The sequence below is a fragment of the Phragmites australis genome, chromosome 9 (assembly GCF_958298935.1).
Source record: "Phragmites australis chromosome 9, lpPhrAust1.1, whole genome shotgun sequence".
In the NCBI taxonomy this organism is placed as follows: domain Eukaryota; kingdom Viridiplantae; phylum Streptophyta; class Magnoliopsida; order Poales; family Poaceae; genus Phragmites; species Phragmites australis.
This window is the reverse complement of record NC_084929.1, coordinates 12,557,831-12,576,397: the sequence shown is the minus strand read 5'-3', so window position 1 is coordinate 12,576,397 and position 18,567 is coordinate 12,557,831.

Below are 18,567 nucleotides of genomic sequence, written 5' to 3'. Positions count from 1 at the left end.
CGTACCCCTCAGTCACCTAGAGAGTTGTAGTGTAGATTTGGTGGAACTCAATAGGATTTGTGGTCCCATTGTACTTCTCAATTGATCTGGGTCAGAACTGAGCCCACCTGTTAACCTTTCGGAGATTTGGAGAGAAAGCCTGGCACCCATTGATGGCACCCTGATTGATCCAAGTAGCCACGGGCACTCAGACAAGTACCCCATACCCAGACCGAGGACCGATTTGACCAACTTACCGCAGCTCAGGGTTTTTCGAAGATAGACTTAAGGTCAAGTTTTCACCAATTAATGATTCTGGCATTAGACATAGGAAGACAGCCTTTATCAACCAGATATGGACTATATGAGTTTACGGTCATGTCATTAGTTTGACTACTACCCTGGCTTATTTCATGTACCTCAGGAATAAGGATTTCCTAGAGTATTTTTGATAAGTTTGTGGTGGTGTTTATCGATGACATACTGATTTACTCCAAGAATGAAGAAGAACATGAGGACCACCTAAGAAAAGTTTTGGGAAAGCTTAGAGAGCATCAATTGTATAATAAGATCAACAATTGTGAGTTCTTGCTAAAGGAAGTGCCATTTCTTGGACATTTCTTATCTACTAGAAGAGTTACAGTGGACCCAAGTATGGTGAAAGATGTGTTGAATTGAAAATCACATACAAGTGTCGTAAAAGTATGAAGTTTCCTTGGTTTAGCCGGATACTATCATCGCTTCATAGAAGAGTTTTTGAGGATAGCCAAGCCACTTACAGAGGTGCTCAAAAAGGAAAAGAAGTATGTGTGGACTACAGTTTATGAGGCAAGTTTCAAGGAGCTAAAGAGGAAGCTGAGCACAACCCTAGTGCTAGTGTAATCCTAAAGAATTTTGACATATATTGTGATGCATCCCGACAAGGACTTGGATTTTTTTTTTTTGGATGCAAGCAGGACAAGTCGTGGCATATGCTTCGAGCCAATTAAGGACTCATGAGAAGAACTACCTTGACTCATGGAGTTAGCAACCATAGTGCATGCTCTGAAGATATAGAGACATTATTTCATCGATAAAAGATGTGAGGTGTATATAGATTATAAGAGCTTGAAGTATATATTTACTCAAATGGATCTTAACTTGAGACAACGTAGAAGGTTGGAGCTAATCAATGACTATGTTGTGGGAATCCACTATCATCCTAGAAAGCCAAACATTTTTGCAGATGCGTTAAGTCACAAAGAAAATTGCAACATGACCATGTTACAAGAAGCTCAACTAGCCTTATGTGAAGAATTCGAACGACTCAACCTAGGGTTTTTCACGGATATGGAAGCAATGTCCATAGAAGTGAAACCTACTTTGGATGAGAACATTCAAAATGGTCAGGTAGAAGATGAGAATATCAAGGAGATCAAGCAAAATATCAATGTAGGAAAGGCCCCAAAATTCTTGGAGGATGGGAAAGGCATAGTATGGTTTGGGAAGCGTATATGTGTACCAGACTAGAAGTAGCTTAAGGAAATATGTCGAGACTAGTCTAAGGAAAAGACAAATCTCATCTTTGTGCTGAGCCCTAGAATCAATCTCAATACATAGTGACTTCATAGATGAATATCATTACAATATCACACTTAATCGTTATTAAACATCTTACAAAATTGACCTTTGAGGGCCAAGATCCTATAATCCTTGTAGCTCCTCTGAAATGTTAGCATCTACTCGCAAACATAGTGAAATAGGTAACACATAAACACCAAGATCTAAAAAGAACTAAATATCACACAACAAACATCATCACACATAAGGTCACACTTTTTCGGACAACCCGACAAAAGAATGGGTCAAATCGGAGCTACAATTAACAAGTTACATCTCCAAAAGATAAAAACATGACAAAAAGATTAACTATAGATGAAATTATGTTATTAGCAATTTTTCTAGAACTTTCCCGAGTCATGTATGATTTTCTAGGATTTTTCTAGCATTTTTTGAATTATAAACATTATAAAATGTTAAATAGAATTAAATAAAATTATTAAAATATTTCCTAATTTAGTCCAATTTTTAGAATTATTTTTATGCTAAAAAACCATTTATTGCTTAATATATAGAAAATATGATGCCATCACAGTATTTAAATAAACAAAAGAAAATGGATTGCTAACTGTGCATGCCACATGAGCATGCACATCTGACGTGGTGCTGCCATGTGTGCTCAAAGGCTGATGTGGCTGGTCTATGTGGATGTTGACATGGTGTTCTGACAATATCACGGCCGGTATAACGGCTCCGTTAGATGCATTAAACCTCGGCCATCCAATCTATCACCAATGATCCTCATCTAACCGATCAAATCGGTACATTTCGATCTAATCTCGACCGTACTCCTCTGATTCAACGGCTAACACACGATCACACCTGTCTCTAGTGTGATGGACAGCGGCAGCTTTAGGACGAAGGAGCATGGTGGGCATCTCGTCGGAGTTAGGACCCCGGGCCTAAACTTGACTATGAGTGGCAGAACAGCATCAAGGAAGGATGGAGAACTCGCCTAAGGCACACGTCGACGTTGGCAAGGTCCTGGTGAGGCTGGCGACATGCAGCTGTGGTTTTCCCTCATTGAGCTCATTGGTGATGGGGCTCCGATGCTAAATCTATCTCGAGTGATTGGGAAAAATGTGCGGGAATTCGAATAGATGCTATAGGGCTTGGTATTTGTACACGGAAGAGGGTAGGGACTTGTAATAAACTTGGTTTAGGGTTGGGTGGAGTCTGGCTGCCGTACAAGCAATCTTGAGCTCAAATCGAGTTTCACCCGGGTTTCCTTGGAGATAAACCAAGCAAAAGGTTCGCAGGATGCACTAGGATTCTCTTGAACACCTTCGAGAAGCTCTCTTTCACAAATTCATCTCGGATTTGATGGATTTGGGTCCAACCAGCGGTTTGAGTTATAGGTCAAATGTGAGCTGGACTAGGGCTTCTTGAAATCCGGCTCAGGCTCTAGCTTCACAGGTCATAGGCGAACTCCTTTGGCTCTTCTCCATGCGATTTCGTAGCTTAGCTCGGCGGTTTCCTTGCAGTCTTCTTTGTAGCTGTAGTTGTGCTAGATAGGTACATACATAGAGCAGAGAGGAGGGGAGAGTGAGGAAGAAGAAGGAGAAGTGGGCCAGACCAGATGACCGATGGGCTAAGAGAAGGAGAGGGAAAGAGAGAAGGTGAACTAGAGAGTTTTTATTCTTTTCTCTTTTTCCATTTCTTTTCTCTATTTATTCTTTCATGTATTTCTCACATATACATGTATATACATATAATATGTATTCTTATACATACACATATAATAGAACACATATCAAGCAAACGATTTCAAGCAATATTTATTTATAGATATATACACTTATATACTTTCATAAAAAGAAAAGAATATCCCTTTTTCATATATCTATATATATGTTTATACATATATAAACAAATATCCATATATATATATATACTTAGGGTTTATTTAGTTTGCAAAAAAATTATTCCCTTTATAAAAATAGTTTTTATTTCCTTTTTAGAAATTGGGCTATTACAAATAATTATAAATGATGCTCATGAGTCAGCTTACTCTATTCATCCAGACAGTACTGAGATGTACTAGGATCTGAAGATCATTATTGGTGGTCTCATATGAAGTGAAAATTTGCCAAGTACGTGGCATTGTGTGACATACGCCAGCGTATGAAAATAGAACATCATCAACTAGCCGGTTTGCCACAACCCTAGAAGATATTTGAGTAGAAATGGGAAAAAATTGGTATGGATTTTATAGTTGGTTTACCACGTACCCAGCCGGGCTATGATTCCATATGGGTCATTATGGATTACCTCACTAAGGTAGCTCACTTCATCCAAGTAAAGACTACCTATAATGGAGCTAAGTTAGCAGAGCTATACATGTCAAGGATTATATGTCTACATGGAGTTTTGAAGAGAATAGTGTTAGATCAAGGTACCCAACTCCCTCAAGGTTTTGACAGAACCTACATGAATCACTCGATATGAAGCTGAACTTTAGCTCAGCATATCATCTGCAGACGGATGGACATACAAAAGGAGTAAGTTAGATACTTGAGGATCTGTTGCGAGCATGTGCTCTACACAACCTTAATAGTTGGGATAGGAACCTACCGTATGCAGATTTTTCGTATAACACTAGGTACCAATCTAGTTTGTAGATGTCTCCATTTGAGGCATTGTATGGAAGGAAGGAATGCCTTTTCATTGGAGTGAAACTAGAGAAGGCCAAATGTTTGAACCTCAGATACTTAAAGAAGCAAAAGAGCAAGTATGAGCAATACGAGAGAAATTAAAGATTTCTTAGTCCAGATAGAAGAGTTATGTAGATAATCGTTGTCGAGAGTTAACATTTGAAATTGGAGATTATGTGTATCTCAAGGTTTCGCCTTTAAGAGGACTTCGTTGAGTCAAAGTTAGAGGCAAAGTAGCACATCGGCATATTGGACCTTTTAAAATAATTGCTAGATGTGGAGAAGTGACTTATCAGTTAGAATTACCATCTAAGCTACCAGATGTGTGTATCAAAAATGGCCCTATTAGACCATGATTGTGATTTTGGTGATTAATAACAATATAGTCATTGGAACTAACATGCTTGTCAGTAATATATATTAGTAAGCCACCACACCAGGATAAAGTTTGATTGAATTGGAGAAGTCCTACAGAAATTGTTCTAACCGAATAGTTCAGTGCAGAGGAGTTTGCACTTACTGGAGTATTTTTGTCTAGAGGCTGTTGAACTCACTAGATGGTCTGGTGATAAAAGCTTTGGCAATGCAGGAGTATACTGTCAGTGGCGTTCAGTGAAGTTGCGCTCATGGGAAGGTCTAGTGATGCCCTGGTGAACACACCGGAGTATTTCTCATGGAGAGTGAGGATCACCTCACTGGATGGTCCGGTGTTAAAGAGAGTGTGAACACCGGAGCATTTAACAGAACATAGGATTTTTTTAGAGGAGATGAATTCATAGCACCGTATGGCCTAGTGTTGAGGAGTTCAACACATCGGGGAATTTTTCACTTGGTGTCTCGGTGAAGGAGATATGAACTCATTGGCTGATCCAGTGTAGTGATTTGAAGATCACCAGACTAATTGCATAGAGAAGAAGTGGCTCACCTTGGCGCAAGAAAACACACCGGATAGTATGATCATGGAAGTGAAGGTTACACCGGAACATCTGGTGTTTAGAAGAAGTTTGAGTGGAGTTTCAACGGCTAGTATCCACTGATGTACATACCAGATGGTACAATGTTTATACTACTGTTATCACCAGATTATCCAGTGTTTATAGTAAAGTTGAGTCATTGGAGCAATAGCTAGTCCGCGGGGTGCAGGCTATAAATACCCCTCCACTCAGTAATTTGAAGCTGCTAGAGTCCAGAGGAAGCTCATACACACTTGAAAAGAGATACAAGCCATCAAAGTGCTTAAAGTGTTCATCCAAGGTGATTAAGCACACCATTAGAGAGTGATTAGTGTTTATATGCCTAGAGAACAGTGTTGCTAGGTGCTGCAACCTAGAGAGTGGATCAAAGAGTGATCCAACCGTGTACTAAGAGGTACTCCAGCGCCTTGGAGTCTTGGTGACTCAATGGTAACTTGTTGACTCTCCGACTTGATGTGAAGTGGAGGTAAGAAGATTGTGTTGGGACATAGAGACCCTTGTCTTTGTGATTAAAGCTTTAAAGTGAAGATGGCATACAAGTGAATAGAAGGGAAGTTAGTGGTGAGACCTCGCCTCGGTGGCTTGTTGGCTCATCGTGATTGAGGCCTTGTCTTGGTGAGTTGATAGCTCAAGAGCTGTGACCAGAAGAGACTTGACGACCGAGAGTATATCCTTTGTAGAGCTCTAATGTAGATTAGGGATGGCTTGTATGCCATCGATACCATGGAATAAAATTCTCTTGTGCCGAGTTTGTCTATCTACCTTATTTACATTTCCGCATTTACATACTTACAATTTACATTACTAGAGTAGGTTGTAATCCTCTTGAGCGTTAAAGTAGACATACTAGATAAACCTAGAGAACATTTAGATAGAAATTGTGATAGGTTTATTTTGTGATGTTTTTGAAGCCATTAGTTTCTAAGTATCCTAATTCACCCTCTACCCTCTTAGGATGTCTCTGATTCTTACAATTGGTATCAGAACTAGAGCTCACATTTAGCTCCACAATTGGTGTTAGGGTCTCACACATTTCACAAAGTTTCACCAATTCAAGTGGAATTTGAGCCTTAGTCTCATTGTGATCGGTGGGGCTTTACATCCTAGTGAGTTATGATGTCCAGGTTCGGATGGATATTGGTAGTGCTCTACACTTTGACGATACTAATTTTCCTTGTTGAAAAATTCTAATGATATGTTATTTACAAGCCAAAGGTTTATATGTTTTGAGAGTCACTGAGGAGGGGATGAGACATCGTCTCAAAAACAAGAAGAGGCAACCTGATGCTATGGAGAAGAGTATCATTTTATCATCTCTTAGCATCGATGCATTCAATAGAGTATATTCTCTCACCAATGCACATGATATTTGGGCTAATCATTGAAATACATGAAAGTACAAAGGATGTGCGCAATAAAAAATATCATGTGCTTGTTACTAAGCTCAATTGCATCAAGCAATTTACCCATCAAAGTGCTAATGACATATACTTACGTTTGAATATTCTTGTCAGTGAGATCAATAGACTAGGTTTGATGTAAATTTAAGGTGCTCTCTCTTCTTCCGAAGTACAAGTTGATTATCTTTATCATCAGGCCTAACCGTGTTGTGTCAAGCCGGGCTGCCTATTTGGATAGCTTTACTTGTCCCTGTGCAACTTGGGGTAGGAACCGCCAGGAAATATGCAAAATGGAGTCCCAGGGCCGAGCTCAACCGGTTGGTATTGGACAGTTGGTTTTGGCCAGTGGGAAGCATAACCACCGCTATTACAGCACCTCGGTGGCCAGCCAGAAGAAGGATAACTGTCATGTCCTGGAGTCGGTCGTTGGGAGGCTGGTTTAAGGTGGGTGTAGGATCGATTATGTGTAAAATGTTCAATTAGAGGAGGTTAATTAATTATTGTGGAAGCTAAATTTAAATTTTAAATCACCCTAATAATAGTTAACTTAATCTCGAAATCAGTTTGAGACAGTGACTGCTATCATATCATAAAAATGATATATAAAAAAATCCGACGGTTCGATTGCCCTCAAATTTTTACTGTAGAAATTAGACAACCATGCTAAACAATTCCGAAAATAATCAAATTAATAGGATCTCTAGATCTTAAGTTATAAATTTGACCAGCAGACTAAGATAAACCGTGACAAAAACATATAATCCTAAATTGATAATTATGCAAGAATTGCAAAAATTTGAACAACCAAACTTTTTAGAAATTTATCTTGATACTTTAAAATAAGTGTAGATGGATCAAACCACCATAAATTACAGCCACTAGGCTGGCCGAACTACCTGGGCTGAGTCACCACGCCACCAACGGAACACAGTGCCCGTCTCCTTTTTAATTCTCTTTCTTTTTATTTTATAGCATACACGTATGTATGCTGTATAGAATAAAAAATTATTTCGCACCATATGGCATGTGATCCAAATCTCTACTACACCATAGCCTATATATATCCCACTTATCTCTCAAGCTATGATCATCTTCATATGCATCACTTCCTAGTTTGAACATCTCGTATGATCTCTTGACCGTCTTGATCACATTTCCTTCCTGAACCTAGTCCTGATCCTGTCACTGACTACGTTCGCCCTCAAAACAACGTTTGCACATGAACTAAACCAACAACCAATTCCAAACACAAGTTTTCACAAACTTAATTCATATCAATCCGCACAACACCACTCACATTAGCGTATTGCACATATAAAAGTCAAAAATATTATTATGCTACCACGAGCATATCAAATCAATATACTATATTCTCATGACCATATTAGCAACACATGCATATCATCACTTGCATATCATAACAAGGTTATTTTATTAATTTTTCAGCGCACATGATGTCATAGTGGGGAATGGAACAGAAGGTCCCTGTGGATCTTCGAGTAAGAGGAATTATGGCGATGATGACCAGGCCAGCGGATCCACGACTCGGAGTGTGTGAAAGATACAATTGGCTGCAAAGACCCCGATCGGTCCCTCCATGTTAATATAGGCAACGAGGATACAGAGTTTGTTACAAGGATCAGGGAGATCATGCAGGATCAGAATAGAAAATAGAGATTACAAAGGAAAATATCCTATTGCCGTATCTTTGTCAGATATCTACTGATCTTCAGGATTTCGGTTGGAGATCTGTAGAATCTATCTCCAGAATATTTTTAACTCACCCCCTCAATCTCAACAGACTGCCACAAGATTGAGATTGCTAGTGATCCGACCAAACGGAGGTTATGGTAACGCCTTTGTGAAGATGTCTGCAAGTTGATATGACGAAGAGATAAACCTCACATCCAAAGCACCTGAGGTAACCCATTCTCTGACAAAATGGAAACCTACTTCAATATGCTTTGTTTGAGCGTGAAAATATGGATTTGTAGCCAATTATCACGCCACAACACCGGAGGTTTGCTCTACTGAATCCCGAGTTCTTTCAGCAAGGACTATAACCATAGCATCTATGGAGTAGCATTTGCCATTGATTTATATTCAGATTCTGTGCTCGATCAAGACATGGTTGATTGTTTCTTGGAACTCCATGACACCAGGTTTGAACCAAGAAAGATTGCAAAGCCATTTGTAGATCATTGGTCCACTGCACACTCAGCCCAATCGGCATCTTAGAAGGAACTGAGCAGGAAAGAACCTGTCTTCTGAATATATAGCCCTGTGGTGCTTGTTCCTCTTATATATCTAAGAATCCGCTTAACAACTGCCCAATGTAAGTCTGTTGGTGTTTGCAGAAACTGACAAACACGATTTATTGCAAAAGATATGTCAGGTCTAATTAAGGTCAAGTATTGCAAGGCACCAACAGTGCTTCTGTACTTAAGTACCTCTGAATCTGATAACTCTTTGCATGCATCCTTTGTCAGCTTCTCTATACTTGACATAGGTGTGGATATTGGTTTTCACTTCATCATATTTGCCCTCAACAGAAGATCATTGATGTACTTTGTTTGACTTAGAACAATTCCTTTCTCTACCTTGTTCACTTCAATACCAAGAAAGTAATTTAACTCTGCTAAATCCTTAATAGGAAAGTCAGCAGCCAAATTTTGCATCAATTTTGCAGTAGCATTAGATAAAGAATTGACAATTATAATATCATCAACGTATACCAGCATGAATATGGTTACCTCTTACCTTTGTAAAATGAACAAGGATGAATCTGCCACAGAAGAAACATATCCGAGATCATGCAATTTTGCAGTCAACCTAGCATTACTAGGCCCTTGGAGCCTGCTTTAAACTATATAGAGCCTTCTCAAGCTTGCACACATAATGAGGATATTTTTTATCCTCAAAACCTGTAGGTTGACGCATATATACTTCATCCTGCAATGTGCCAGGTAAAGGCATTGTTGACATCAATTTGATGTAGTTTCCACCCCCTAGCAATAGCAATGGAGAGAATTGTGCATATGGTTGTGGGCTTTACAACTGGACTGAAAGTGTCATGGTAGTCCATGCCATGCTGCTGACTGAAACCTCTAGCCACTAACCAAGCTCTATGTCTATCTATGGAGCCATCTGACTTATACATGCTTTTAAAAGTCCATTTATAGTCAACAATATTATGCTTTGGCTGTTTGGGTACAAGTGTCCATGTTGCATTTTCTTGTAGTGCTACAAACTCTTTTTCCATAGCTTCTCACCAAACTGGTTCAGAAGGAGCTTCATTGTGAGATGTAGATTCAACAAGGAAACCTCTCTTTCTAGGATCATATTGTATGGCGGTGGTTTGCTGGAGACGGAGCCGATGACTGAGCCAAGGGAGGTAACCTGCGACCCCCTAGTCCTTTATCCATCATGAGGCTCTGGAGGCAGAGCCATTCAGAGCCTGGCAATGGTTTGCCAGAGGCGAAGCCAACTAGTGGACTGAGGGAGGCAGCCTGTGACCCCCACAGCTTGGCAATGGTTTGACAGAGGCGAAGCCGACAAGTGGGGCGAGGGAGGCAGCCTACTACCCCCTCAGCCCTTTAGCCACCATGAGGCTCCGGAGGCAGAGCCATTCAAAGCCTAGTGACGGTTTACTGGAGGCGAAGCTGAAAAGTGGGCCGAGAGAGGCAATCTGTGACTCCCTCGGCCTTTAGCCGCCACGAGGCTCCAGAGGCAAAGCCATTCAGAGCCAAGTGATGGCTTGCCAGAGGCGAAGCCAATGAGTGGGCTGAGGGAGGTAGCCTGTGACCCCATCAACCCTTTAGCCACCATGAGGCTCTAGAGGTAGAGCCATCTGGAGCCTGGTGCATTTGTCAGAAGAAAAGCCGACGAGTGGGATGAGGGCAACAGCCTATGACCTCCTTGGCCTATAGCTGCCATGAGGCTTCGGAAGCAGAGCCATCCAGAGCCTAGTGTTGGTTTGCCGGAGGCAAAGCCAACAAGTAGACCGAGGGAGGCAGCCTGCGACCCCCTTGGCCTTTAGCCACTATGAGGCTCCGAAGGCAAAGCCATCCGGAGCCTGCCGACAATTTGCCAGAGGCAAAGCAGATGAGTGGGCTGAGGGAGGTAGCCTATGATCCCCTCAGCCCTTTAGCCGCCATGAGGGTTTGGATGCAGAGCTATTAGGAGCCTAGCGACAATTTGCCAGAGGCAGAGCTGACGAATGGGCCGAGGGAGGCAGCCTGCGACCCCCTTGGCCTTTAGCCACCCTGAGGCCCCAGAGGTAGAGCCATCCGGAGCCTAGTGATGGTTTGCCAGAGGCGAAGCCGACGAGTGGACCGGGAGGCAACCTGTGACCCCCTTGGCCTTTAGCCACTGTGAGGCTCTAGAGGTAGAGCCATCCAGAGTCTGGTGTTGGCTTGTCAAAGGCGAAGCCAATGAATGGGTCGAGGGAGGCAGTCTACAACCCCCTGGTCCCTTTAACTACAACGAGGCTTCGGAGGTAGAGATATCTAGAGCCTAGTGACGGTTTGCTGGAGGCAAAGCTGACGAATGGGCCAAGGGAGGTAGCCTGCGACCTGCTCGGCCCTTAGTTGCCACAAGGCTCTGGAGGCATAGCCATCAGGAGCCTGGCGATAGTTTGCCGGAGGTGAAGGTGACGAGTGGGCCGAGGGAGGTAGCCTGCAACCCCCTCAGCCCTTTAGGTTCTGTAGGCAGAGCCATCCAAAGCCTCGCGACATTTACCAAAGGCGAAGCCGATGAGTGGGCCGAGGGAGGCAGCCTGCGACCCCCTTGGCCTTTAGCCGCCACGAGGCTCTCGAGGTAGAACCATGCAGAGCCTAGTGATGGTTTATTGAAGGTGAAGCCAATGAGTGGGCTGAGGGAGGCAGCCTGCGACCCCCTCGGCCTTTACCCATCATGAGGCTCTAGAGGTAGAGCCATCCAGAGCCTGGCGATGGTTTACTAGAGGCAAAGCCGACGAGTGGCTGAGGGAGGTAGCTTGTGACCTCCACGGCACTTTAGTCACCCGAGGCTCCAGAGGAAGAGCCATCTAGAGCCTAGCGATGGTTTGGCAGAGGCAAATTCGCAGAGTGGGCCGAGGGAAGCAGCCTACAACCCCCTCGACCCTTAGCCACCGTGAGGCTCTGAAGGTAGAGCCATCTGAAGCCTGGCATTTGCTGGAGGCAAAGCCGACGAGTGGGCCGAGGGTGATAGCCTGCGACCCCCTCGTCCCTCAGCCACTGCGAGGCTCCAGTGGGAGAGCCATCCGGAGCCTAGCGATGGTTTATCGGAGGCAAAGCCAATGAGTGGGTCGAGGGAGGTAGCCGACAACCTCCGCAACCCTTTAGCTGCTGCATGGCTCCGAAGGCAGATCCATCCAGAGCCTGGCGACGGTTTGCTAGAGGTGAAGCTGACGAGTGGGCCGATGGAGGTAGCCCATGGCCCCCTCGGCCCTTAGCCGTTGTGAGGCTCTAGAGGCAGAGCCATCTGAAGCCAGATGATGGTTTGCTGGAGGTGAAGCCGACAAGTGTACCGAGGGAGGCATCCTGTGACCCCCTTGGCCTTTAGCCGTCGTTAGGCTCCAAAGGCAGAGCCATTCGGAGCATGGCAACGGTTTTCCAGAGGCGAAGCCGATGAGTGGAGCGAGGGAGGTAGCCTATGACCCCCTCGGCCCTTAGCTGCCATGAGGCTCTGGAGGTAGAGCCATCTAGAGCCTAGCGATGGTTTGCTGGAGGGTGTAATTGCTTCGGTGGCTCTTAGTGGCATTGGATTATATTGTTGAGGGCTCCAGCTGTGTCTCAGCTGTCGAGGATGTCCCTTGGGTGTGTGGTATCTACACTACCGAGGCTATGCCATGCCTTGCAGGAGACTTAGGCATACTTTGCCTTCTAGGTGACCTAGGCATGCTACGCTTGTAGGTGCTTCTCCACCACGAGGATGTACCTCTGGTGCTTGGCATCCACACTATCAAGGCTATGCAATGCCTTCCAGGTGACCTAGGCATGCTGTGCTTGCAAGTTTGTAGGCTCCACCGCCAACCGAGGCTATGCAATACCTTCGAAGAGACCTAGGATCGATGCCTTCCAAGTGACCTAGGCATGCTGTACCTATTGGTGTGTGGGCGTATCTACCACCCGAGGATGTCCCTTGGGTGCGACACATCTCCGCTACCTAGGATGTCTCTCTGGTGCATGACATGCACACTACCAAGGCAATGCAATGCCTTCGAGGTGACTTACACATACTCTGCCTTCCATGTGACCTAGGCAATTTGTGCCTATAGGTGTGTAGGCTCCATTGCCTGCTGAGGATATGCAATGCCTTCCAGGAGACCTAGGCTTGACGCCTTCCAGGTGACCTAGGCATTATATGCCTATGGGTACATGGGCGTCTCCAGTGCTCCACTGCCTACCAAGGATATGCTATGCTGTAGCGAAAATGGCTCTATTAGGCTATGATTGTGATTTTGATGATTAATGACAACATAGTCCATGGGACTAACAAGTTTGTCAAGAATATATGTTAGTATATCTCATGGATGCATTACATGAAGAAGCCACCGCAGCCGGGACAAAGTTTGATTGAATTGGAACCCAGGAGAAATGAACTCACCAGATGATCCAGTTTCAGGGCGTTGAACTCACCGCAGCATATCTGACAAAGGGAGAGAGATGGCTAAAAACCTCACAGGAAGGTCCGGCAATTAGCAAATGTGCTCACTAGAGCACTTCTTCCAGAGAAGGGTACTGCGCTAAAGAATAAAGATAAGCTGACCGGATAGTCTGGTGATGAAGGGTATAAAGCACCGGACTAATTCTTGCAGAGAAGAATTCAAGCACAGAAGAATGAAGATCATCTCACCAGAAGGTCTAGTGCCTGTGTTGTACAAACCGGATGCTTCACACTGGAGTATTTCATGCAGAAGCATTTACAAGAGTTGAAGATCAAATAATACCTCACCGGATGATCCGGTGATATGTCTTGTGTACTCTGGAGGCTTACACCAGAGAAATTTACACGGAGAAGCTACAAAGGTGCGGTATGGCTTAGGATAACTCACCGGATAGTCCGGTGATTGGGATGAAGTGTACACCAGGTGTGCAACGTTTAGGATGACTTTGAGTGGAAGTCCAATGGCTAGTTTCTGAAGATGTACTCACCGGATTATCCGATATTAGTACCACTGTTAACTACTTTTCTGAGCCATTGGGGCTAGTGCATGGGTTTGATGCTATAAATGCCTCTCCACTCAGTCCTTTGAAGGTGTGGCATGCTGCTAGAGTCTTGAGAAGTTTATGTACACCGGAGAAGACATCCAAGCCACCAAGATTCTTAAAGTGATCATACAAGACGATTAAACACAAGATTAGTGAGTGACTAGTGCTTATAGGCATTGAGAGAGTGTTGCTAGGTGATCGCTACCTAGATAGTGGATTAAGAAGTGATTGAAGCTTGTACCTCGAGGTACGCCAGCACCTTGGAGTCTTGGTGACTCACCAACAAGCTTATTGACCCTCTGACTTAGTGTGGAGTGGCGGCAAGGTGATTGTGCGGGGACGCGGAGACCCTTGCCTTTGTAGCTCAATCTCTGAAGTGATCATGGTGGCAAGGGACTAGAGGAGAGGCTTGTGGTGAGGCCTTTCCTTGGTGGCTTAGTGGTTCATCCGGGTTGAGGCCTTGTCTTTGTGACTTGGTGGCTTAATAGCCGCGACTGGGTGTCGACCGGGAGCGTATCCTTGGTAGAGCTCTAACGTAGACTAGGGGTGGCATTCATGCTATGATACCACGAGAAAAAATCCTTGTGCTAAGTTTGCTCTCTCTCTACCTTATTTACGTTTCCGCATTTACTTATTTGCAATTTATCTTCTTAGATAGGTTGCAATCGTTTTGATCAGTAGAGTAGACACACTATATAAAACTAGAACACTTTTAGATAGAAATTTACATAGGTTTATCTTGTATTGTTGTTGGAGCCAATTAGATTCTAAGTGTCCGAATTCACTCCCTCTCTTAGGACGTCACCGAACACTTCAATTAGTATCAGAGCTAGGTCTCACATCTAGCTTTTTAATTTATGTTAGAGCTTCACACCTTTTACAAGGTTTCACAAATCCAAGTGGTATTTGAGCCCTAGTCTCATTGCGATTGGTTAGGCTTCACTGCCTAGTGAGTTGTGACGTCCAGAGTTAGGATGAATTCCTATAGTGCTCCACTTTTTGATAGTACAAACTTCTCTCGGTGAAAAATTCTAATGACTTGTTATTTGCAAGCCTGAGGGTTAGATGTTTGGAGAGTGACTGAGGAAGGGATGAGTCAACAAAAAACCAACAAGGAGAGAAAATTAGATGCATTGGCAAAGAGTATCCTTTTATCATCTAATGTGTTAATGCATTTAATCATGTTTATTCTCTCACCAATGCACATGATATTTGGACTAGTCTTATGTAAATACATGAAGGCACAAATGATGTGCCCAATGAGAAATATCATGTGCTTGTTAGTAAGCTCAATGGCATCAAGTAACTACCCCATGAAAGTGCTAATGACATGTACTCACGTTTGAATATTCTTGTCCATGAGATCAATGAGTTAGGTTTGACGCTAATTGGAGATGATCAAATGATAAGAAGAATACTTCAAGCTCTTCTTGCAAAGTACAAGTTGATAGTCTCCATCATCTATGACAACAGTAATATCAAGAAGATAACTCCAAGTCAAGTGCTCGGCAAGATCACCGCCTATGGAATGACAATGAACATAGGGGTGGAAGCTTCTTCCTCATTTGACACCAAGAACCTTGCTCTCATAAGCAAGCAAGCTCAATGCCAACACATGAAGGCAAGGATGAAGAGACAAGAGTAGGAGTTAACCTCAAGTGAAGATGGAGATGAAGATGAAGAGAGCTATGAAGAAGATGAACAAAGCTCCTCAAGTGATGAAGAGATGGATCCCAAAGTTGCCAAGCTCATCTCACAAGTGGAGAAGAACATCAAGAAGATTTGTGTCAAGATTGATCACCTAATCTTCATGAAGGACTTGGTCAAAACAATTGATCATACTAAGAAGGAGAAGAAGAAAACTAAAAACAAGAGGGAGACAAGGGGAAGAGCCAAAATATTCGTAAGCATAGGAAGATGGGTGAGTGACAATCAAGATTCAAGCTCAAGTGATGAGAACCTCACCATCCTCCCCTCCAAGAGAAGCTCTTCCTCAAGGTCATCATCACACAAGACATCACGCAAGTTATCACACAAGTGCCTCATAGCCAAACGTATGGATAGCAATGTAAGTGATGATGAATCCGATGAGAATTCTCCGATAATGAACTCCTTCATTTGATCAATAAGCAACCAAAGGTCCTTAACAAACAATCTAAAGAGCTTAAGAAATTCAATGCATTTAATGACATTCATGTTACTTTTGTTTCTAATTATGAACAATTATTATGCAAATCCAATTTGCTAAACAAGGAGCATGAAGAGCTTAAAGCTAAATTTGAGTGCATTAAATCTCAAACTAAGGACTCTCTGAAAAAATCTACCTCTCTATTTTATTTTAATCCTAAGGTGGATGCTTCTACTTCTTATGATGATTTAATTTTTTTATCTAGATCACACTTTTGCAATGAGATTTGTGTTGAGAATGTTGTTGTAGAATCATCTAACAACCTTATTGTATAAGAGAATGATGATCTTAAGCAAGAAGTGGAGAAGCTTATGAAGGATTTGGCTAGACTAAAGGGCAAAGAACATGTCCAACCTCCTCAAGATATCTGTGCTACTATAGTGAAGAAGCTTACGAACGGGTCCACCGTGACATACTTCAAATGCTATCAAGAAGGTCATAAGTCCTTCTAATGCAAGCAAGCCAAGAAGGAGAGAAAGGAGAAGAAGAAGATGGAAAACCTCTCCAACAAGACCTCTAACCTATACACCAACCCCATCTACAAGAACAAGATCAAAAGCAACCACTATAAACTCAAGAAGAAGAACAATGACAATATGGTTGCACACATGGTTGGGAGAAAGGATTAGAGGTGGAACCAACCCATTTGGGTGCCTAAGGAAGTCATCACCAACATGAAGGGGCCTAATCGATTTGGGTTCCAAAGAAGACTTGAAGCCCGAGGCAGCTATGAGATTTGGAGACTTGTCTCACAAAATAAAGTGAAGGTTCAAGTATAAGATTGGGCGCTTTGATGAAGATCATGATCATCACATACCCAAATACCCATCCAAAGGTAAAAGAGGTAATGAAGCTACATGCAAAATCCTTTCATTTGGTGTAGGTCATTTACCTCATCTAGGATTGCATATGCATATTTCAATTTATTGTAATACCTAGTACATGATATGGTAGGTTGCTTGTGTTTCTCCCTAACCCATGAGCAATCTACATGGTTTATTAGTTGTAGGTTACTTACATGGCACTAGTTTTACATTTGGTATCTTTTATGTGCCATGATCTAGTGTATAAGATAAATCCCCATTGTTATTGATAACAAGTGCATATGCCTCACAAGTATTCAAAACTTGTATGCACACATTTAGGGGGAGTATATCCTATAGGTTGTGATTTTAAAACTAACATGTGTTGCAAGTTACATCTTTTGCCGTCTCATGGAGAAAACTACATGTTCCCGGAGGTATGCAATGATTAAACGCTTCAATTGGTATCATTGTCAAATCTTTTATTCATTTAAGCTACCTCCATGCATAATATAGCTTAAACTTACTATCTTGACATATTGTATAGTTGTGCATGTGTTTGTTTCTCATCATATGTATGCACACATATAGGGGAAGTTTAGACTATATTATGTGAGTTTTATAAATTATGATCTATGTGCTTTCATAGCCTACAACTGCTATCATTCATTTGTAGTGATATCCATACAATTGGTATCCTTTTAATTGGATCATGATTTGTGAACCTCTCTCCCCTGTACTCTAATATTTTTCCCTTTGAGTTCAACATGTGCATATAGCTTTTTTGGGAGATTGTTGACAAAGGGGGAGAATTTTGATGACCAAAGTAAGATGCAAGTTTGCAAGATGAACAATGTGGAGGAGATTGTGGAAACTAGTAAGATGTCTAGGAATACCGAAGTTGACAAAGGAGGAGGAGAAGAAGAAGCACTTACATGGCTCAATCAAGGGAGATTGTGGCGATGTACAAAAGGGGGAGTAAAAAAAAAGGGGACTAAGTGGTAAGAACATGCATCCAAGTAATGTGGTAAGATTTTGTACTCGCTTATGATTTTTATATTTAATATCATTTATTATTTTCCACTTGCTTTAGTTATGTTGTCATCAATCATCAAAAAGGGAGAGATTGTAGCAAAAATGGCCCTATTAGGCTATAATTGTGATTTTGGTGATTAGTGATAACATTGTCAAAGGGACTAACATGTTTGCAAAGAATATATGTTAGTAGGTCTGATGGATGCATTACATGAAGAAGTCATCACTTCGAATCGCAGCGGTAATCTTTGCATCACCTCCTACTAGCTCTGAGAACACCTTCAAAACTATGGCATACCGCTGGGACGATCAAGGTGGACTGATCCACACCGATATCATCAAGCCTAGCCCATTGGACGCATATCGCAAGGTGTGACACCTCGATTGAGATTCGAAGGAGCCTAACGTTCTTCAGTTCATGGACACCAATAGCGATGGTGAAAGTCACAAGAGTGGTGATGATGACTTCATCGAAGGCCAGAGCAACCGAACAGATCAATTCATGTTCATGGCTGGAGCCCACGTCACACCCATTGAGTAGAATGTAGAAGATTTGAATGCTATGGTAAACAGTGGTGTAGAAATCCCTGAGGATCCAGCAACGGCAGCCGTTGCCCAAGGTACCGATGTCATCGGAGGGTTACTGTAGGGACATATGTAGCTGGAGCCTTGCAGGTCCCTGAAACCACGCATCATCGACAAACTAAGAAAAGTCAGGTGA